The following is a 20,624-nucleotide window of genomic DNA, read 5'->3' on the forward strand; positions in this document are numbered from 1 at the left end:
ATGATTCCTCTTTATCTTACCAAGAACGCAAGTCAGACATATTTTTTTTAAACTTGGTCTGTTTTCACAGCAACTATCAAAGATAGGCTTTTCCTCTGAATCCTCCACAACTATTATCCTGCAGATTTTTCTTGTAGGCCACAACATTATATGCAGCAAGATAGTGAAATATTTGGCAGAGAAATAAATCCCCTTGGCTCTTTGTTTGTAGTGTGTTGCTTCTGAAGGTCCCCAGAGAAATAGTGCAGGGATCCACTCTGTGTCTAAGGTGTCACTAGCCTCCACTTTGGCTATTCTACATCTGGAGGCACTCCCAAGTAAGAGGTCAGCCCAAGTCTCCACCCTCATGCAAACATGAGTCCAGAGTTGATAAACAGCCCCTCTGCCCCTTGTTTTACCCTCAATATAAGCCAGAGTCCTAATCTATTTTCTTTACACAAAGCCTCAACTTCACATCTTCTTGTAGACTCATTCAATCTGTGAATAGGGAACCATCTTCAATGACTACTATTCACCAGTGGACCAGGTATGTGGACAGTCCTAGATGGCTACATACCCACTTGAATCCTCATGGAAAATTCCTTTGGGGCATATGACTGGGAAGAGTGTGCCCATCCCTGACCCATATTCTGCCAGCCAGAAATATTGTATTGTGCTGCTACTGCCTAATTCTTCCAGTAGAGAATAAAATATAGGCCATGGAGAATGTATGGTGGTCTCTGTTGTTGTTGATTAGTCACTAAGTCGTGTCTGACTCTTGCGACCTCATGGACTCTTCTGCCAGGTTCTTCTGTCCATGAGATTTCCCAGGCAGGAATGCTGGAGTGGGTTGCCATTTCCTCCTCTAGGGGATCTTCCCAACCCCTGGATCATACCCACGTCTCTTGCATTGCAAACAGATTCTTTACCTCTGAGCCACCAGGAAAGCACATCGTATGCCCAAAACACTGTTTTTGTGCTCTTCCTACAGTTCTCACTGCCCCCCACATCATCTAATATAGTCAATCTGGGAAAATTATACTTCTCAAGACGTCTCATCCCACCTTCTCTAACTTTTAGCAACACTGTATAGTGAGGGGATGTAGAAAGCCAGAAACAGGAGAGAGATACGAATTAGAAATGAATGGTATGATTTTTGCTTGATGGAGCACTTGTTTTCATCCTTGCAAGGTCAAATGCTAGTGTATGTAAAAATCACCAGGGAATGTAGTTAAAATGAAGATTCTAATTTAGTAGATCTGGGATGGAGTGTGTGATTTTCTGTTTCTAATAAGCTCCCAGATGATGCCAATGATGTTGATTCATGGACCACAATTTAAGGTGCAAGACTGTGAGTTCCTTGAGGCAGGGATCATATTATATGAACTTAGCGCAATGCCAGGATTATAACAGACACTTTCCAAGTATTTCTTCTACTGAATTGAAATGAAGCATTCTGGATTCAAAAGGCAGAGAACACATAAAAGATAAAATGTGTTTTTTTATCTGGTTGTGTTGGTTGCACAGTTATACCTCTTGGTCTTAAAAGTTGACTCTTAGACACTTTTGAATCCCTAATCCCTAAATGACCATGAGTATTGGAAAGTCTGATGGAGATGATACACTTAATTGTTTTAGTTACAAAACCAATTTTTCTTTCGTGTATATTTGAGGCCTCTATGGCTCAGTGTCCCCCTTTCCCCTGGGCTGGGGGTCACCCTACTGAACAAAAGTATGTTCACCAAACGCACATGACCAGCAGATGTGTTCACACAGACATATATGTGAAGCATTGTCACCATCCCATCACCACCCTCACCATCCCTCCAAAAAATGGTTAGATGAGTCCATTACATAGTGACATTCATATAACACTAGTTCTGGTGGAGTTTATATCAGTCTGGATCCATTCAGGTGATAGAAATTATACTAGTAATTTTAACAGGAAGTATTTGATATACGGAATTGTAAACAGAATATAAAATTGTTCCCTAGGTATCATGGGAGTAGCAAGTGCAGGAAGCAGCTCCCCTCCCCCACCCCAGAGCTGGGGAACAAAGGGAAGAGGCTGAATTTATTCAAAATGAGAAGCTTCAGAGAAAGGACCCTGAGAACTGAAACTCAGTCCCCCAGAGCTGGTGTCTGAGCTTGCGCGAGAGGCTCCATGAGTCTGGGCCCAACCTTTTAAGGAGGTGCTGGCATCTCGGGAGAGATGTAAGCAAGTTGGTTCTGCAAGGGTTGGGATAATTGCAAACTGGCTTCAGCAGCTCCTATAGGAAGCAGGTGCCTCTGCCAGGGTGAAGAGGTGTTGCTGGGGAGACACAGGAAAAGGAAGCACATGACAAAAGGAAACAGGACAGGAAGGAGCATGTCGGCCTGTCCCTTCTCCTGCTTTGTGTCTCCTCCTAGCGTCTCCTGTTTGAAGAAGATCCCAACAAGGAGCATCTAGTCAAACAGAAATGTGGTTCAGAGGCCCAGCTGCAACATCACAGAGCTAAGTATGGAAAGATGGGTCTAGAGCCGACCAACAATAGCCAATAGCTTAATAGCTGGTACACACATTGCAGGGGGTGGGGCAGTTGTATAAGTAAATAGATTTCAGGGAAATTGAATTAGCGCTAGTGGTAAAGAGCCCAGCTGCCAATTCAGGAGACATAAGAGATGCTGGTTTGAGCCCTGGGACAGGAAGATCTCCTGGAGGAAGGCATGGAAACCCACTCCAGTATTCTTGCCTGGAGAAGTTCATGAACAAGAGAAGCCTGGCGCGCTACAGTCCATGGGGTTGCAAGCAGTCGGACACCACTGAAGTGACTTAGCATGCATGCACAAAAGTCAAAGGAAAATTGTAGTCTCCTGCTCCCTAAACCATGATTCCCTATGGTTTTCCATCTATTGAACAAAGCTTTTTACTGTGTTAGTCGCTCAGTTGTGTTCAACTCTTTGTGACCCATGAATTGTAGCCCACCAGGCTCCTCTGTCCATGGGGTTCTCCAGGAAAAAATCCTAGAGTGTGTTGCCATTTCCTTCTCCAAAAGTGTTAGTCTCTCAGTCGTGTCTGACTCTTTGCAATAACACCGGAGTCACTGCAGGGAAAATGGAGGCTCTGACTCAGAAATGTTCTCATTTTCCATCAAAAGTGAAGGGGAGCTGGAAGTTCTTTTGGTTCAGGGAGGAAGGAATGAGAGGATACTGATGAAAGAAATCAAGTAATCTGATATAAGAATCTTGGTTGCTAAAGCTCTAGGAGAAAAAGATGAAAGAATGACAGAAACTGCAAGGAGGCTGAAGGAGGAGCTGTGTTTGGAATTCTTAGAGAGAATCCCCCTCAACAAAGGGCCTGAAAATCACACGGAAGCAACCATATGGTGTGTTTAGGAAGAGGGAAGACCAGAGATATCACCCCTGCTCTCTGTTTCCTGGCATTATGGAAGAAATCCAAAGTTCTGTGTGCTTCCAGGATACAGGAGGAGGTGGTGAGGCATTAAGATCATGGGCTTCCCTTGGGCTCAATGTAAGCAAAAAAAAAACAGTTCCTGTGGCAGTAGACATATAGTAGTTAGAAGGTTTGACCTAAATACAAGGATTTGAAGGGCTAGGAGGAACCACAGTGAAGTTAAGTTAGCAGAGAGTCACCAGAGAACTATGATTAAAAAAAAAAAAATAGGTCATGGATTTTACCAGCCCTGACTGTGAGCAGCTGATGCTTGTCAGATTCAAAGTGTCTGCGCAGGGAAATGATCATCACTACAGAGCGCTCATGAGTCCAGAGCATGGCACAAGCACCCTTGTGTAAGGCAGCAGACCTTTCCCAACCTCCCTGAGGACCTAAAGAAATCTTTAGCAAAATAAAAACCAATCCCGGTAAAGAGGCTGAACTTTGAATTTGGAGAAACATTTATGAATTCATCAAAATAATATCCAGCTAACTTGAAAGTTATTTTTAAATGGAAGAGAATGAAATTACTTTAGACAATAAGATTTGTCATCATCTCTGCCCTCTCCTACTCTCTCTCTCTCTCACACACACACACACAGTTCATCTAGGATATGAAGGATTAGGAATACAATAAGAGAAACAAAATAATCATTTTAAAACTTTCTCTCTCTCTCTCTTTTTTTTACACTTGAGTGTAGCCTGCAATTGTGAAACCTTCACTGCACAGTCAATCAGATGCCTCCATCACTTGACTTCTCTAAACCTTCATTATAATAGTGAGTATGTGACACTCTAAGAGGAGGAAAACTCTGTTCTCCTAGAAATGTCCTTAGAAAAGTGTACTATAGACCCCCCTTTGGGAGATCTGGATCATGTTTTAATGTTAATACCTACCATTCACTAAATATTAATATTATATGCAACTCATTGTGGAATTTCTTACCCATAATCTTCATGAATCCTCAGTTAGGTGAGCTAGTGTTCTGTCTGCATCACAGATGAGAAAACTGAGTCTCGGCGAGGCTAATTCTTAGTCAAGATCATACATCTAAGAAGTAGTAAAACTGGTATTCAAGTCCACATCTGTTTGGTCTCAAACCCACTACATAAATCAATATAACACCAAGTGCTGAATAGAATAACCACAAATTACCAACAAACCAACAAAACCAGACTATAAGCACTCTGTGATTAGAGCCAAAAACCCCTCCGTCCTTAAAACAAAGAAAATAGTTGAGAAATACAATAGCCCAGAGTTCTGAACAAAAGCATTTACCACTACATTTTAGATCATCTGCAGACAGATTATTTGCATTTTATTTTATCTATCCAATTTTTCTCACACAATTGTCAAGTATTATCTCTAGATCTAAATTAATTAAAGTTGGCCAAAGGGGACAAAGACAAGGAAACATATTTTGTAAGAACACATTAGATGCTGTTATCACAGTGCTGCTCTTAATCATTGCAGGAGTCACAGAGGGCACCACTGAGCAAATTTTTACTGTGTATTTCTCTTTAGTAGTTCACATTCATATTATCTCTGGCATCTCACATTATTTCAGTTCCTGCATTCTAAAACTGGCACGTATATAACTACACAGCTATCCAGCTCTCTCCTTTCCTTACATGGTGATATTTTACGTAGCCAAGGTGGTATTCACTATTTTTAAGTTGTTGCCTTTTATTCACTCTCCATAGCATCTTGACACCTGAATCCCCACCCTATTAAATGATTCAAGCAAAAACCAAATACGATTGACTAATAATCAAATGAAGTGGTTTCTTTTCAGTTCTATCTTATTTGGCTTATTTGCAAAAGGTGATGTTAGTGTAACCCCCTCATCATTTATAGAAACCTCTCTTTCCTTCCTAAATTTCTATGATGTCATTGTCTCCTGCTTTTCACACTGCAGACAGCTCCTTATCTTTTTTGTCAAGTCTTCTTCCTTTCACTTTCTCTAAAGTGATTTGCAATGTCTGTCTCTACCTACCTGAAACCAAACTTGTAAATACCAATCTTTCCCAACTCTGAACCAATGGAGTCTCTTTCTAATCATTGACTAAACATCTGCATCGGGATATATTACAGGTGAGTCGACGTTAATATATTCAAAGTCTGCTTCGTTTGCCACCAGTCAAATCTGATGTTTCTCCTTCAACCAGTTTTGTTTTACCAGTCTTGTGAGCCAGCTAAAGACCTCACACCAGACAATCTAAGTGTTGCTTTGGGCCACTCCTTGGCTGTTTATCCTTACTGTCCACTCACCACTAAGGCTAGCAAATCCACCTTCGATGCCTCTTCCCTAGGCCAGGTAAGAATCACCTCTCAACTGTGCCGCCTCGACTGTTTACAACCGTGCCTCTGCCTCTCATCTTTGCCCCCTAAAATGTCCTCCAAAGTACTGACAAGACTGTCATTCTAAAACACAAATACTTTCATAAGACTCAAAAAACAATTTCTGGTTCTGGGAAATGGATAGCTTCCTTCTACCTCATTTTTTTGTGATAAATCCATGTGGCACACACTATTTTTAATATACTGGCTTCAGGCCACTTTTACAAATGCACTTTTCTTCTCCTCAAAACCCGCCTTTCTCCATATACTATAATTCTCCTCGTTGCCTATAACACACTGTGTAATTTCAAAACTCCAGACTTTGCTCGTTTTGCTTCCTTTATTATTCAGTATTGTTAAGAACCATTTCAAATGTCATTTACTTTCTGCTGTGCCCCAGGATCCTGGAACAAAATCGATTGCTCACCTTTTCTCTTTATGAATGTGTATAATGTCAGCACGTTGCACAAGCACAGATTGTTGTATGTAATTTTTTTTTTAAAAAGTCTTCACTTTTGACTTTTGTAGCTCAATATTTATTAGGCCTCATAACTGACTGCTTCACTCTTAGGTCATAATGATTTCTCCTGTTTCTTTACTTTGCAAGCATAGCCTCAACTGAGAAGTTAGAATGTCAAATGCCAAAAAAATTAATCTTCAAAAATAACCCTGGGTACTTGGGAGTGGCAGAAGATGACACACTTCTTCTCTTTTTATCAATTATTCGAGAGAGGCAGAAGAAGAAAACAGGACAGAGATGTTTTCTTCTAGAGCTTACCCTTTCATGAGATGTCTTGGTGGTCTTCAACCTTGGCTATTGTTGATAGTGACTGTCTTGGGTATGTTTACAGAAATTTGGAGGTTCCCCTGCTAAGGCATGTTGCATACAATTTCCCACACTCCTTCAACCACCCACGTCCCCCAGAGTCCTGTTTTTAGCAGTCCACATTCACTCTCATTGGAGTTCCACCGTCTCTCACATAGTGTTCTTGAGTAACCTACACAATAGCTCCAGGCTGGTGCTCTCTCCTGCAGAGTATGCATCTGGTTCCCAAAAAATGCTCGTCCCTATTTGAACTGCCAACAGAGGGGAATTAAGTTGCTTCCCAGAAGTAGCAGCAACTTGCCTTCTCCTCTATAAGTAAGGCAGTGTGCCAGCTTATGGTGCCTGCCCTCCATATAACTTCTCAGATTTCAATCCCCTTTTCCAGCCTCCCACACATTTCAAGTCCTTGTGAGATTCCTGTGAAATCCCTGTCTCTAGCACTGAAGTGAAGGAAGTAGAATCCTCATCCATCTATGCATTCTTCCACCCACCCTGGTGGGAACCAGGTAAATCAGTACCGCATCAGTTCTTGCCAAAGAAATTTTATCATAAGCTCTTATTTCCAGGTCCATTCTTTCAATCTTTTATAGTTTAGGTTTGTTTTAAGATTCACGGTTCAAGGTGACTATGAGTCAGTTACCAGTCCCTTATTACATAATCTGGCCTTTTAATCTGGTATAATTCACTTTACAAGAAACATCTTTAGTGCTTTGGTTTCTTGGTTAAGACTTTAATTTCAGTATCCTATTACATGTAAATTCACATACATGCATATAAAATAGCTGGGAGTATGAAAATGCTTATTCTAAGTAATCTTAAATTTGGGTCAACCCCACTTCCTGAGATTGATAAGAAATCCAATATCAATTAACCATTTATGGCACGAAGATTATGTGGATTTTTGCCCCTGTACTATGGAAGTTTAAAACTCTGGAAATGGCATTCAGTAAGGAGGAGTGAGTTCCTGATAAACTGATCTACTCCAAAATGATAACTATGAAAGCTGAATTAACTTAAAATCAAAACAAGAGAACAGAGCCCCAAGGTATCTATTTTGAAGGCTCTGGAGACTAAATAAAAGCAGATACTATTTAGAGGAGAGTCAAAATTTAAAGACAGTGTCTAATGGGAGTTGAGTTCCTCCTGTATTTTTTTTACTATGCTTCCTTTTGCTTTCTTTCTGTCTTTTCCTTTTCTTTATTTCTCTCTTTCTATTTTCTTTTTACTTCTTTCCCTATGTATTTCTTTCCTTCCTTCCCCCTTTTCCACTTCTCCTCTCTCTGTCCTCCCTTCCCTCTCTCCTTTCTTCTCTTTCTTTCTCTCTCTCTCTTCATTTTTACTTCAAGAGGTAGCCATAGTTGCAATTACCACAATTGCTCCAGGCAGCTAAAATTTTGGTAGAAAAATTCACTAGTTTTCTTATTCAGTGGAGAAAACCTTGGTACTACAAGGTCAAGCAAAAAACAACAACACAACAACAGCATAAAGAGAAACAAAAATGAAAGAGCTAAAGAGAGTATAGTTATGAAACTCCTAATTGTATACATAAATTCTGTGCAAGTCTGTGACTGACTTCTAAACCATGTATATGAAAATCAAACTGAAAGCAATTTGTGCTCTAGCTCAAAGAACAGAATTGGTAGGGCTATGCAACACAGATGATCGGTTAGATTTAAATCTAACAAGTAATTGCCTGCTTAAAAAACTAAACAACCTCTGGGGAAACAAAAGAGAATCCAGAACCCTACCAACACAACATTCAGAATGTCCAAGATACAATCCAAAGTTAGTTGGCATATAACAAACAAGAAGGAAGACTTGCAGCAGATACCAATCTTGAGATGATACAGATACTAGACATATTAGATAAGTTCATTAAAATGTCTCAAATTTTAAGTATGCACACTGAAATAAAATACACAGACAAAACACTTGAAAGGATAGTAAATGAAACAGATAATAAAAGAAATAAAAAATTGGACATTTAAGACTTGTAAAATATAACACTTGAAATAAATTTTTCAACAGAAGGTTTTAATAAGTGTAGCAATGAAAAGGAAGGAATCAGTGAATACAAAGATGGATAGATATAAATCATACAATCTAAAGACAAGAAGAAAAAGTATCAAAAATAACCTAAATAGAGTCTGGGAATCCTGAGGAAAATTTCAAAGGGTCTAGAAGATAGGGAGAGAGAAGAGGGAGAAAAATATTTAAATATGAAAGTAAAAAACTTCCCAAATTTGTTCAAAAACAAGTATATAGATTCAGGCAGCCCAGTGAACATGATACATTTGAGGAGACCACACCTAGGCACATCATAATCAAATTGCTAAAAATCAATATAAAGAGAAAAAGTTTGAAAGCAACCAATGAATACCAACACTTTACATACAGGGAAACAAAAATTTGAATTGACTACAAACTTCTGATTTGAAACAAGGAAGGTCAAAAGATGGTGGAACAACATTTTTCAAAGACTAAGAAAAAAGATATCTGTCAACCCAAAATGCTGTAAGCAGCAGATATCTTATTAAAGGAAGGGAAAATCAAAATACTTCTAGATAAAGGAAAAATAGAGTAATTCATTGTCACCAGATTTTGTAGCACAAGAAATGTTCAAAGGAAGTCTTGCAGCATGAAGAAAAATGCCATCAGAGGGAAACTAGATTCTTCAAGAATAAATGAAAAGCATTTGAAATGGTGAATATAAAAGATTATTTTTTTCTCTTAGCTTCTTTACAAATACATTTGCAAAAATATAAATTATCTTACTTACATAAGTAGATACAATATATATGACAACTATTACAGAAAGGAGGTGAAAAGATTAAAGCACCTACACGGTTGCAGAGCTTCTATATTTTATAAGAAAAGTATTAGTCGCTCAGTCATGTCTGACTCTTTGCCACTCCATGGACTAGAGCCCACCAGGCTCCTCTGTCCATGGAATTCTCCAGGCAAGGGGACTGGAGTGGGTTGCCATTACCTTCTGTAGGAGATCTTCCTGACTGACCCAGGGATTGAACCTGGGTCTCCTGCACTGCAGGCGTATTCTTTACTGCTGAGCCACAAGGGAAGCTCGTTGTAGTACTATATCAATTCAAGGTAGAATTTGAAAAATTAAGAATGTATGTTGTGATCTCCATAGCAACCACTAAAAAATAATGCACAAAGGTATTAGAGTCACCTGTTAAAATGAGAAATCTGCAAGATGACCAGCAAAGAGGGCCATCCCTCCCTTCCTAACTCCACCCAGGTTCAACTTAAGTAAACCTTCCCTTTTAATGAATGCATGCAGGAAGCTTATTAATAAAACAAAATGTGCTCTGAGAGTGGTGGCCAGGTTCAGGTAATTGTTTCTATCTCAGGATTTGATGCTGCTGTCCCAGTGACCCTTTCTGTAGTCTCAGACACTGCTGCACTGCTAGTCAGAAGAGTTAGAAGAAAAGATAGTAAATTATAGATTAGATGTCCCTAGACAAGGAAATGGCAACTCACTCACTCCAGTATTCCTGCCAGGAAAATCCAATGGACAGAGGAGCCTGGTGGGCTACAGTGCATGGGGTCACAAAGAGTTGGACATGACTGAGCATGTATAGATTAGATGTATGTGAAATACATGTAGGAAATAAAAGCTTAGCTGTCCTGTGATAGAGTGAAAGGAATGCTCTGAGGGCTGTTCTACTATGATTTTATTTATTATATGTTATAAATCTAAAAGTATGTATTTATTGCTTTTGTAATGCTTAGAAAAAAAAAATTTTTTTTTTTTTTGCAGTTAGTCTTCCGGCAAAAGAGAACAAAATAATTTAAGAGCACGTTTCATTTTAAAGAAGCACTGAAATTCCATTTCTTACAAAAGTTGATGACAAGCCTGTAACTTAATTTTTTATCAAGATTTACTTTATACTATGGGCCTATAGAACTTTTTCTTGCTGCATGGGAAAAAAAGTCAAAAATTGCTAGAGAAGTGGGGTTGGAATCTGCTATTAAACTAGTGCTTTGACTGGATTGCACTGTCTAGGACATCCAGGATAGAATTGAATAAAAGTGATGAGGTCTTTGTTTCATTTTTCTTTAAGATATGAAGAAAACTCAATATTTCAAAAATAAATATGATGTTTAAAAATTTTAGAAGTACTCATCTGAGTTTGCTATTTATTTTTTAAACATAAATGAGTATAGAATTCACTGAATGCTTTCTCTACATATGTCACAGTGATCATGTTTTTTTCTCCTTTCTTTTTGCAAATATGTCAATAACATTATTGATTTTCAAATGTTAAGTCAGTATTACAGATCCAGAGAAACCTTAACAGGTCATTTTAGATTATCTTTTTAATACATCATTGAATTTGACTCACTAATATTATGTTTAGGATTTTTTGCATCAGACTATGGTATAGGTATCTAACATAATAAAACCAATGTCTATTAATACAGAGATATTTTAAATGATATTATTTACCATTTAGGTACCCTCTCTTTCAAAACTCTCTCATTAAGAATGATAAATTATATAACACATAATAAAATGCCATAGCATAAAATAAGAAGAGCACAGTCATAGGACTCAGAGGCATAGCAAAGTTCTGAGAAGGATAAGGAAAATATCGATTGAGGATAAAATGTCAAAAATATATTGGCATCTTCAATAAAATAGAAGAAGACATGTCCTCAGTGAAATGAGAGTAGAAAACCTTAAGCCACTGAAAGATAGAGATGGAAATTCAATAGAATGTGAGAAATGAAGAAAATGAGTTTTACAGAGATGGACAATCACAGAAGGACTTAAAGGCATATAAACAACTAAAAAACAGAATTTAAATTAATGTTAGAGCATAGAAAAGAGCAGATCTGAAATGGCTGAACATAAAATCAGTAAGACTTTCAGTTCAAATGGCAATTTAAAACCACACCTTTAACTTGCTCCTCTAACAATTCCACTGAAACAAATAATGAAATATAAATTGGCAAAAACACGTATCACCACTTGAATATAAGGAGACATGGCGCCCAAAGGCAAAAGAAAAACTCAAAGACTCTGTGAATTACAGCCTAAAAGCTCTGGATAAAATAAAGGGTCAACAGTCTCCTACAGAGCTGCCTGCGCTTAGGAGTGTGTGGATAGCCTCTAGCAAGTCCCCAGTATCAAGTTCAGATTTCAAGAAGCAGGACCTGAAGGCAACCTTTGGCCACTGCAAATCTGGCTCATTTCAAACGCAGTCCCACAAAGGTGGCAACCAGCAAACTGTGGCAGAACTGTCTGTGAACAATGTTCTAAAGAAGGGAGAAGGTCCTTTTCTAACTGGCTCCAAGTGAGGGAGGACCTTCTTAAAAACACATATGCTTATCAGATATCTTTAAGCTACCATCAAAAAACAAAGATAAAAACGTGAGAGAGAAACAGAGACAGAGAGAGAGAGAAGATTAAAAAAAAAGTGAGAGAAAAGAGCCTCTTTACGTTCAGAGCATGCAAGTACATTTTCCTTTTGTGCTTGGACCACGGTGTATCCATGCACAAAAGAAAAGTCAGCAAATCCAAACATGTTCTTCTCACTCATCCAGCCCTAGAAATCGGAACAGTGCTCTTCATGGTCTCTAAATATGTCCATCTTGATTCCAATATTAAACAAACATGAAGCTCCCACTTTAATGAGAGCAAACAGAAAATATATATATATATGTGTGTGTGATTTTAAAAAAAAACTGAGGAATAAGAATAAATGTTTCCTTCTAAGACAGATTATTCTAAGAAGAAAAAAATTTCAAGAAATATTTTACTTCATATACTTACCAAGATCAGAGTTTAAAATAAGTGTGTGAAAAGAAATAAATGAACAATGAGAAAATACTGTCTTCACCTGAAAATTAGATTATCAAAAAGTATAAAGTCAGTGAAAGTCAGGAATATCAGGTTAGAAACTGTGGAAGACAAGTAGTAGATTAAAAAAATCGAGTTTGTAAAATAGCAAATGGATCCCAGCAGAAAGGATAAGGAGATAAATGCAAGTTCAAGGACAGACTCCATGAACACAAATTATTTATGCAGAGAGACACACATCTTTGAGTAAAGGACTACGGAAGAGATGAATAAGCAATAAATAAAGAAAAAGGAGAAGTTTTATTGAGTTGACGATTGATACTTCACATTGAAATTTTTATTAAAGAAGTCTACCCAGACTGCTGATGCTGAACTTTATGAAGCTTAAAAAAAATAAAGAAAAAAGATAATCTGAATTCGCATTTAACAATTTACTGAGCATAAATATTTCTTTTTTCTCTCAAAATCTCATGAAAATGACAAACTTATTCTGATGTAGGGGGAAAAAAGTAACACTAAAATTTGAATAATGCCTTCAAAAGCAAAGAAAAATGGAGTATTTCTGGATGATACTAAGCTAATGCAATAATATTGATTACCACACCTAACATATCTGAGGAACTTTGAAATTTTTAAAACAGATGACAGAACCTCTGAAAAATTAATTTCGACCAAATGAATCCCTCAGAAGTAAGTTCATGGAGAGCAAGAGCAAAGAAACTAGAACAGTGTGGGCTTTTTTTTTTTTTCCCCCACTATGTAATTAATTAAAGGATAACAAAATAGTTACTGCTGCCCCCTGCTTTCAGGCCTGCTGTTACATTTTCCAACTGGATAAAATCTGCAGGACTACTTTTTTCACCATGGGAATTCAGCCAAGGGGTCTATAGGGGGCTAATTTCAGGCTTTTGTCCTTCCAATGGGGGACAGGGCCACTTACAAATTGTCTACGTAGATGTTTTCTGCACCTTTAAGGTAGAGCCCGCTGTTTTTACCTTCCCGTCCACTGTACAGAGTTGGTCTCAGCACTCATTGTTGTGGCAATAATTACTGGTACATATGCCAAGGATACTTTCATGAACAGTTGTTTTAGTCGCTAAGTCGTGTCCAACTCTTTTGCAACCACATGGACTATAGCCTGCCAGGCTCCTCTGTCCATGAGATCTCCCAGGCAAGTATACTGGAGTGGGTTGCCATTTCCTTCTCCAGCGGATTTACCTGACCCAGGGATCAAACCTGTGTCTCTTGCATTGGCAGGCGGGTTCTTTACCACTGAGCCACCAGGGAAGCTATATTAATATATGGAAATGAGCAAGGAAGAAAATTATCACTCAATGGAAGAAAAAAAATAATTTTAAAAACTGAACAATTTTTTTAAAGGGAGAAATCAAAATGAACAAACAGGAAAACTAACACTAGTGGAATCACAGTTAGCACTGGATACAGAAAGATTTTAACTGTCTAGTACTCATATTTTCATAGAATGAAGGGATGCTCTGAAACATAGAAAGCAATTATTTGCTTCTTTAAGTTAAAAACATGATTACTAAGATTAAAAATTACAATAATAACACAAAGTTTGGATAGCAGAATTGTCATGGATAAAGACTACGTTTGTAACTAGAAAATAAAGTTAAGAATTATACCAATGTACTCCAAGCCAGGCTTCAGCAATACGTGAACTGTTAACTTCCAGATGTTCAAGCTGGTTTTAGAAAAGGCAGAGGAATGAGAGATCAAATTGCCAATATCCGCTGGATCATCGAAAAAGCAAGAGAGTTCCAGAAAAACATCTATTTCTGCTTTATTGATTATGCCAAAGCCTTTGACTGTGTGGATCACAATAAACTGTGGAAAATTCTTCAAGACATGGGAATACCAGACCATTTGACCTGTCTCTTGAGAAACCTGTATGCAGATCAAGAAGCAACAGTTAGAACTGGACATGGAACAACAGACTGCTTCCAAATAGGAAAAGGAGTACATCAAGGCTGTATATTGTCACTCTGCTTATTTAACTTATATGCAGAGTACATCATGAGAAACGCTGGGCTGGAAGAAACACAAGCTGGAATCAAGATTGCCGGGAGAAATATCAATAACCTCAGATATGCAGATGACACTTGATGAAAGTCAAAGAGGAGAGTGAAAAAGTTGTCTTAAAGCTCAACATTCAGAAAACTAAGATCATGGCATCTGGTCCCATCACTTCATGGCAAATAGATGGGGAAACAGTGGAAACAGTGTCAGACTTTATTTTTTGGGGCTCCAAAATTACTGCTGATGGTGATTGCAGCCATGAAATTAAAAGACGCTTACTCTTTGGAAGGAAGGTTATGGACAACCTAGAGAGCATATTTAAAAGCAGAGACATTACTTTGCCAATGAAAGTCCGTCTAGTCAAGGCTGTGGTTTTTCCAGTGGTCATGTATGGATGTGAGAGTTGGACGGTGAAGAAAGCTGAGCACCGCAGAATTGATGCTTTTGAACTGTGGTGTTGAAGAAGACTCTTGAGAGTCCCTTGGACTGCAAGGAGATCCAAACAATCCATCCTAAAGGAGATCAGTCCTATGTGTTCATTGGAAGGACTGATGTTGAAGCTGAAACTCCAATACTTTGGCCACCTCATGAGAAGAGTTGACTCATTGGAAAATACCCTGATGCTGTGAAGGATCGGGGACAGGAGGAGAAGGGGACGACTGAGGATGAGATGGTTGGATGGCATCACTGACTCGAGGGACATGGGTTTGGATAGACTCCGGGAGTTGGTGATGGACAGAGAGGCCTGGCGTGCTGCAATTCATGGGGTCGCAAAGAGTAGGACACTACTGAGCGACTGAACTGAACTGAACAGTTTAAAAAAGTCAAAGCAATACAGTTAAAAGACACTATACAGAAGACATAGAGGCTAGATCTACTGTTACCAATATCCTTTAAAAATTCAGACTGACATCCAACTTATCTCAAATGCTGGATTCTAGAAAGTAGCAAATAAGAATGAAGGATTTTGAGCTAAAAAAATAAAAACAAACAAAACAAGCAAACAAAAAAAACCTATCCCTATCAAAACTTAGATTCAATTATGAGAAAAAAAATAGACTTTTTAGACATCAATTGAAAAAAGCTACATTTTACTTACACTTCCTTTTCCACAAAATGTATTCATTAACATGTGTTTGAAAACTGAGAAATGAATCTAAGTATGTGGAGGATACCTAATGACAAAAATAATTAATTTTAAATAGTTACAGGTAATAATGCTACGGAACCCAATCCAGCTGTTAAATAATTGTGTTCGCTTTCCAAAGGACTTCCCTGGTGGCTCAGATGGTAAAGCGTCTGCCTACAATGCGGGAGACCCACGTTCAATCCCTGGGTCGGGAAGATCTCTTGGAGAAGGAAACGGCAACCCACTCCAGTACTGTTGCCTGAAAAATCCCATGGACGGAGGAGCCTGGTAGGCTACAGTCCATGGGGTCGCCAAGAGTCAGATACAACTGAACAACTTCACTTTCTCTTTCTTTCTTTCCCTTCCCCAAAAGGAAGCATCCAATAGGAAGAGAAGAATTCAAATCTTATGGAAAATAGTGTGTAGATTACTCAGAAAACTAAACATAGAATTACCACAAGATCCAGCAATCCCACTCTTGGGCATATACTCAGACAGAACTATAATTCAAAAAGATACACACACCCCAATGTTCATAGCAGCACTATTCACAATAGCCCAAAGATGGAAACAACCTAAATGTCCATCGACGGATGAACGGATAAAGAAGATGTGGTACATATACATACACAGTGCAATGAAATATTACTTAGTCATAAAAGAATGAAATTGTGCCATTTGCAGCAACATGGATGCAACTAGAGATTATAAAACTAAGTGAAATAAGTCAGAAAGAGACCGACAAATACCATGTAATATCACTTCTATGTGGAATCTAAAATAAGGCACAAATGAACCTATCAACAAAACAGAAACAGACTCACAGAGAACAGACTTGTCAGTGCCAAGAGGGAGGGAAGGACTAGGAGCGTGGGGTTAGCAGGTGCAAACTATTGTATGCAGGATGGATAAACAAGGTCCTATGGTATAGCACAGGGGAATATGTCCAATATCCTGTAAAGAACCATAATGGAAAAGAATTTTTAAAAAAAGAATGTCAAAAAAATGCCCATTTCAAAGCCGTGAGACCAAAGAATAAAACTGACAGAGTAGAAAATTATAAAAAAGAATTAAAATCCTGCTAGAATTTTTGTCTGTTCTATGGGATTCTAGGTTTGGGCTATGGTTAACGATCCAGTTTTAATAAATGCATTTGCTTAAAAGTTAGTGTAATAAATAGTAAAACAGATTTGTGAAGTAGAAAGTCCAATCCATGAGAACAACAGCAAAAGATCAATCTAACAAAACTCAGGGTAAAGGAAAAAAAATCCATTGTAACTTAATGAAACAAAGCTTAATAAAGAGAAAACATAAACTGTGTCTAGAAACACAGTCGTTGAATATATTTTATGAAAACTCTCTCATTTAAAACCTGGAAACACCAGATAAAATTAAATAAAGATTATTTTGCTTGCCTAGCTGAATTTTCAAGAGTGCTAGAGGAGTCATCACCGTCTGGTATCTAGTAATCAGGATCATAAGCTACAACTGAAGACCTGGCTGTCCTAAGGGTGTTTTCCAGTTATAAATTTGACTTTTAACAACCTCCAGATCTTTAGAAGAAAGGATTTTAGGTGCATAAATGTGGGATTTAGATTGAATCTACCATATACAGCCCTCAGAAGGTTACACTGTCAGGTAAAGATACTTCTTTTCAAAGAAAGATAACACAAAACCATGCTTCGACCAAAAGCAGAAAGTCATAATTGCAGTCTTGTAACTGAATACATAGATAAGGGGATTAAATTTATTTGAATCCTCTAGAAAGTTCCAATTCTGGATGTGGACTTCAAGAGATTCCAGCTTCTTGACATCCTTTTCAGGAGAGAAAAGAAGCCAGCCTTCTCAACTTTATCACACTAAATGTGTATGTTAGTCGCTCAGTCGTGTCTGACTCTTTGTTATCCCAGGGACTGTAGCCCACCAGCCTGCTCCGTCCATGGGGTTCTCCAGGCAAGAATACTGGAGTGGGTTGCCATTTTCTGCTCCAGGGAATGCTCCCAACCCAGGGATCAAACCCAGGTCTCCCACATTGCAGACAGACATTTTACTTCCTGAGACTCCAGGGATGGCCCTGAATAAATACTTGGTGAAAGAAAATGAGCTCATGCAGAGGAAGAAGTCATAAGCTAAAGTAAGCTGAAACAACAATCAACAGAATTAGATCTGCAAGGAGTTTAGAAAGAGGAAAAATTAGGTACAGAACATGAAACTTTTACTTAAAATGTTTAAAGAAATAAAAGAGAATCTAAAATACGCAAAAGAAGATGTTATTTATGAAGAACATGATTATTTGAAATGAACCAACTCAAACTTCTGAAATCAAAAATTATACTCATTTAAATTAAAAGCTCAGTCATTAGGTTAAAAAACAGAATAAACATAACTAGAAAGAGACGTAGTGAAATAAAAGATTGGTTTTAAGAAATAACCCAGAGGCAGCATAGAAATGATGCAAATGAAAGACAGATACGAGAGACAGCAGTGGATAGACTGCTAAGAACCAATATATATGCAACGGGGTCCAGAAAAAATGACAGAATGAAGGAGAGACAATAAATGTTTAATTAAGTCTATAATTAATCAAATGCCTTGCTCTTCAAATCTTAGAAGTAAAACACATCCTAATCAGAAAAAAATAGAAAAGCATACCTGAGTGCTTAGCTACCATAATAACCTCTAAAATATTTCATTGTTCAAACATTATACAAGCAAATTTCTTGTTCATGTAAAATCCAAAATGAGAACGTTGATTAGTTAGTGTCATCTGTCATTCCTGCTCACATTCTCTTGGCTGGAAAATAGCCCATCAGTCACAGCAAGCTGCGAGGAAGAATGGGGAATGCAGGGTAGCTTAGAACCCAGGAAAAGTAAGAAAAAGTACATTGATGAATTCAGTGTTTTATCTGAAACACCTTGCCCTTCTCATCATGAAATACTCATTTTATCCTTCCCCTGAGATAACCCAAATGCCTATCTGGTTCAAAGTTTGGTATTTCCAGATGATTCCCATTCCTCTCCATCAGGTTTATTTGTAAATCACAATGGCCCAGTGATCTGGGAATAAAAATATTTTATCCGCCCTCTCTAACACACAGTGGTGGAAAAGGCAAAGAATGTCTATAATGAACACTTTTCATCACAAAAGAGATAAATCACTTGTTCACTTGTTTGCAGGACTAATGAAATGTAACTGGGCAGGTACTGTGAAAATCAGTTCTTCGTCTGTGGGGTAACTACTTGGAAAGATTTTCATTCTTTTCTGGGGCCAGATCTGAAGTAGATGAGGGCACACATGTTCTAGCAGATATTAAGAGTTACTGTAATATTATGTAGTAACTAAACTAGAGTATTAATACTATAGTACTAGCAGTGCTAGGACTTCCCAGGTGGCTCAGTGGTAAAGAATCTGCCTGCTGGTGCAGGAGACGCAGATTCAATCCCTCGATTGGGAAGATCCCCTGGAGAAGGAAATGGCAACCCACTCCAGTATTCTTGTCTGGGAAATTCCATGGACTGAGGAGCCTGGCGGGCTATAGTTCATGAGGTTGCAAAAGAGTAGGATGTAGAGGCTAAACAACAACAGTACCAAAGGTCTGAGAGTGGAACTTGATGATGGAACAAGTCCTTCAGTATCACTTAACATGCTTCAGAGTCTCAAAAAGAAGAAGACATCTGAATTTTTAAGATCCAAGGTTAAGGTTTTTTTTTAACATAAAAGTGCACAAATGCATAGCCATAGATGAAGAGGTCATTGAAATAGAACAAGACAGTCAATGTATATATGCCAATTTAGTGTATGCAGAAGGTGGCTTTCAAGTTGGTGAGAAAGGAATAGATTATTCAATTATTCAACAGATAATATTGGGACTATTTATTTGTAATGGTATTTGGAAGCAAAATATAAATATCTCACATCACATTCAGAAACAAATCTAGATAGATGAAATTTTTTAATGCTACAAAATGTACTATAAAACATAAAGAATATTTTCATATTCTTATATAAGTTAAAATCTTTCTTAAATATTTTTTTTTTAAATCTGGAGGCTATAAATTTGATTATATACACTTTGAATGAAGTTTTGTTTTGTTTTTTAATTACAGAAGACGTGGTAAACAAAGTCATCAAGCAAGGAAGCTTGGAAAATATAATCCTCTGAAATATAGAGCAGGGAAGTATGAGGAATGGATTTTTGGTAACAAATAGACAGACTGATACAAAGTGCGTTTTAAACTGAAGAATAGAGTTCATTAAATGAGTGGGTCGTTTCTCAAAAAAGGCTGTACTTATCCCAATAAAAGGGAAAAGTTAAGCAAGCCCCTCAATGTGTATATTATGCTGTCAGTTATGGAAAAAGACAAGATTACAAACAATGACCTGAGGCTTAATGCTTAAGATCACCCAAGTTTCAAATTTTTAGATTATTTTGCTCGTAGAAAAGATGGCGGTTATGTCTATTTCAGGCTAAGAGACACACCAGGTGCTATTGAAGACCATGAGTGTAATCACAATGGGCCACTTAAATTTGAATGGCACTTTGATAATCCTATAGTGCTTTCCTTTGTGTTATCTCATTTAATCCTCTCAAAACTAATAATATAGACCTTCTCTGTCTAAGAGAAACACAAGCTCAGAGAGATTTGGAAAACTTTCAAAAGATAAGACAGTACAGGGAGAAGTCAGGATTCAAATCCAGATCTTCCTCTGAAACAAAAGCAGATATTTCTGCTCCTTTAACTGGGACCTCTCCCTCTTTATTCAGTTGAGTTTAAGTCATTCTATTGTTGTTGTTTAGTGGCTCAGTCATGTCTTACTCCTTGCAATCCCATGGATTGTAGCCCACCAGGCTTCTTTGTCCATGGGATTTTCCAAGCAAGAATACTGGAATAGGTTGCCATTTCCTTCTCCAGGGGATCTTCCTGACCCAGGGTTTGAACTCACATTTCCTGCATTGAAAATGGATTCTTTAGACATTATAGCTCAAGGAAAATGATTTGCAACGTATATAATACATAAAGCATTCATGTCTACACTCTTTAATGTGC

General features: G+C 37.9%; 1 long non-coding RNA gene across 1 annotated transcript in view; it reads right to left on the reverse strand.

The window, feature by feature from the left end:
- The window catches only part of LOC145534962 (uncharacterized), an 83,033-nt gene that overhangs the window by 3,581 nt on the left and 58,828 nt on the right, over positions 1–20,624 (reverse strand). The gene's annotated exons all lie outside the window — the stretch shown is intronic.

The sequence above is a fragment of the Giraffa tippelskirchi genome, chromosome 2, assembly GCF_054371585.1.
Source record: "Giraffa tippelskirchi isolate mGirTip1 chromosome 2, T2T-mGirTip1v1.2.pri, whole genome shotgun sequence".
Taxonomy (NCBI): Eukaryota; Metazoa; Chordata; class Mammalia; order Artiodactyla; family Giraffidae; genus Giraffa; species Giraffa tippelskirchi.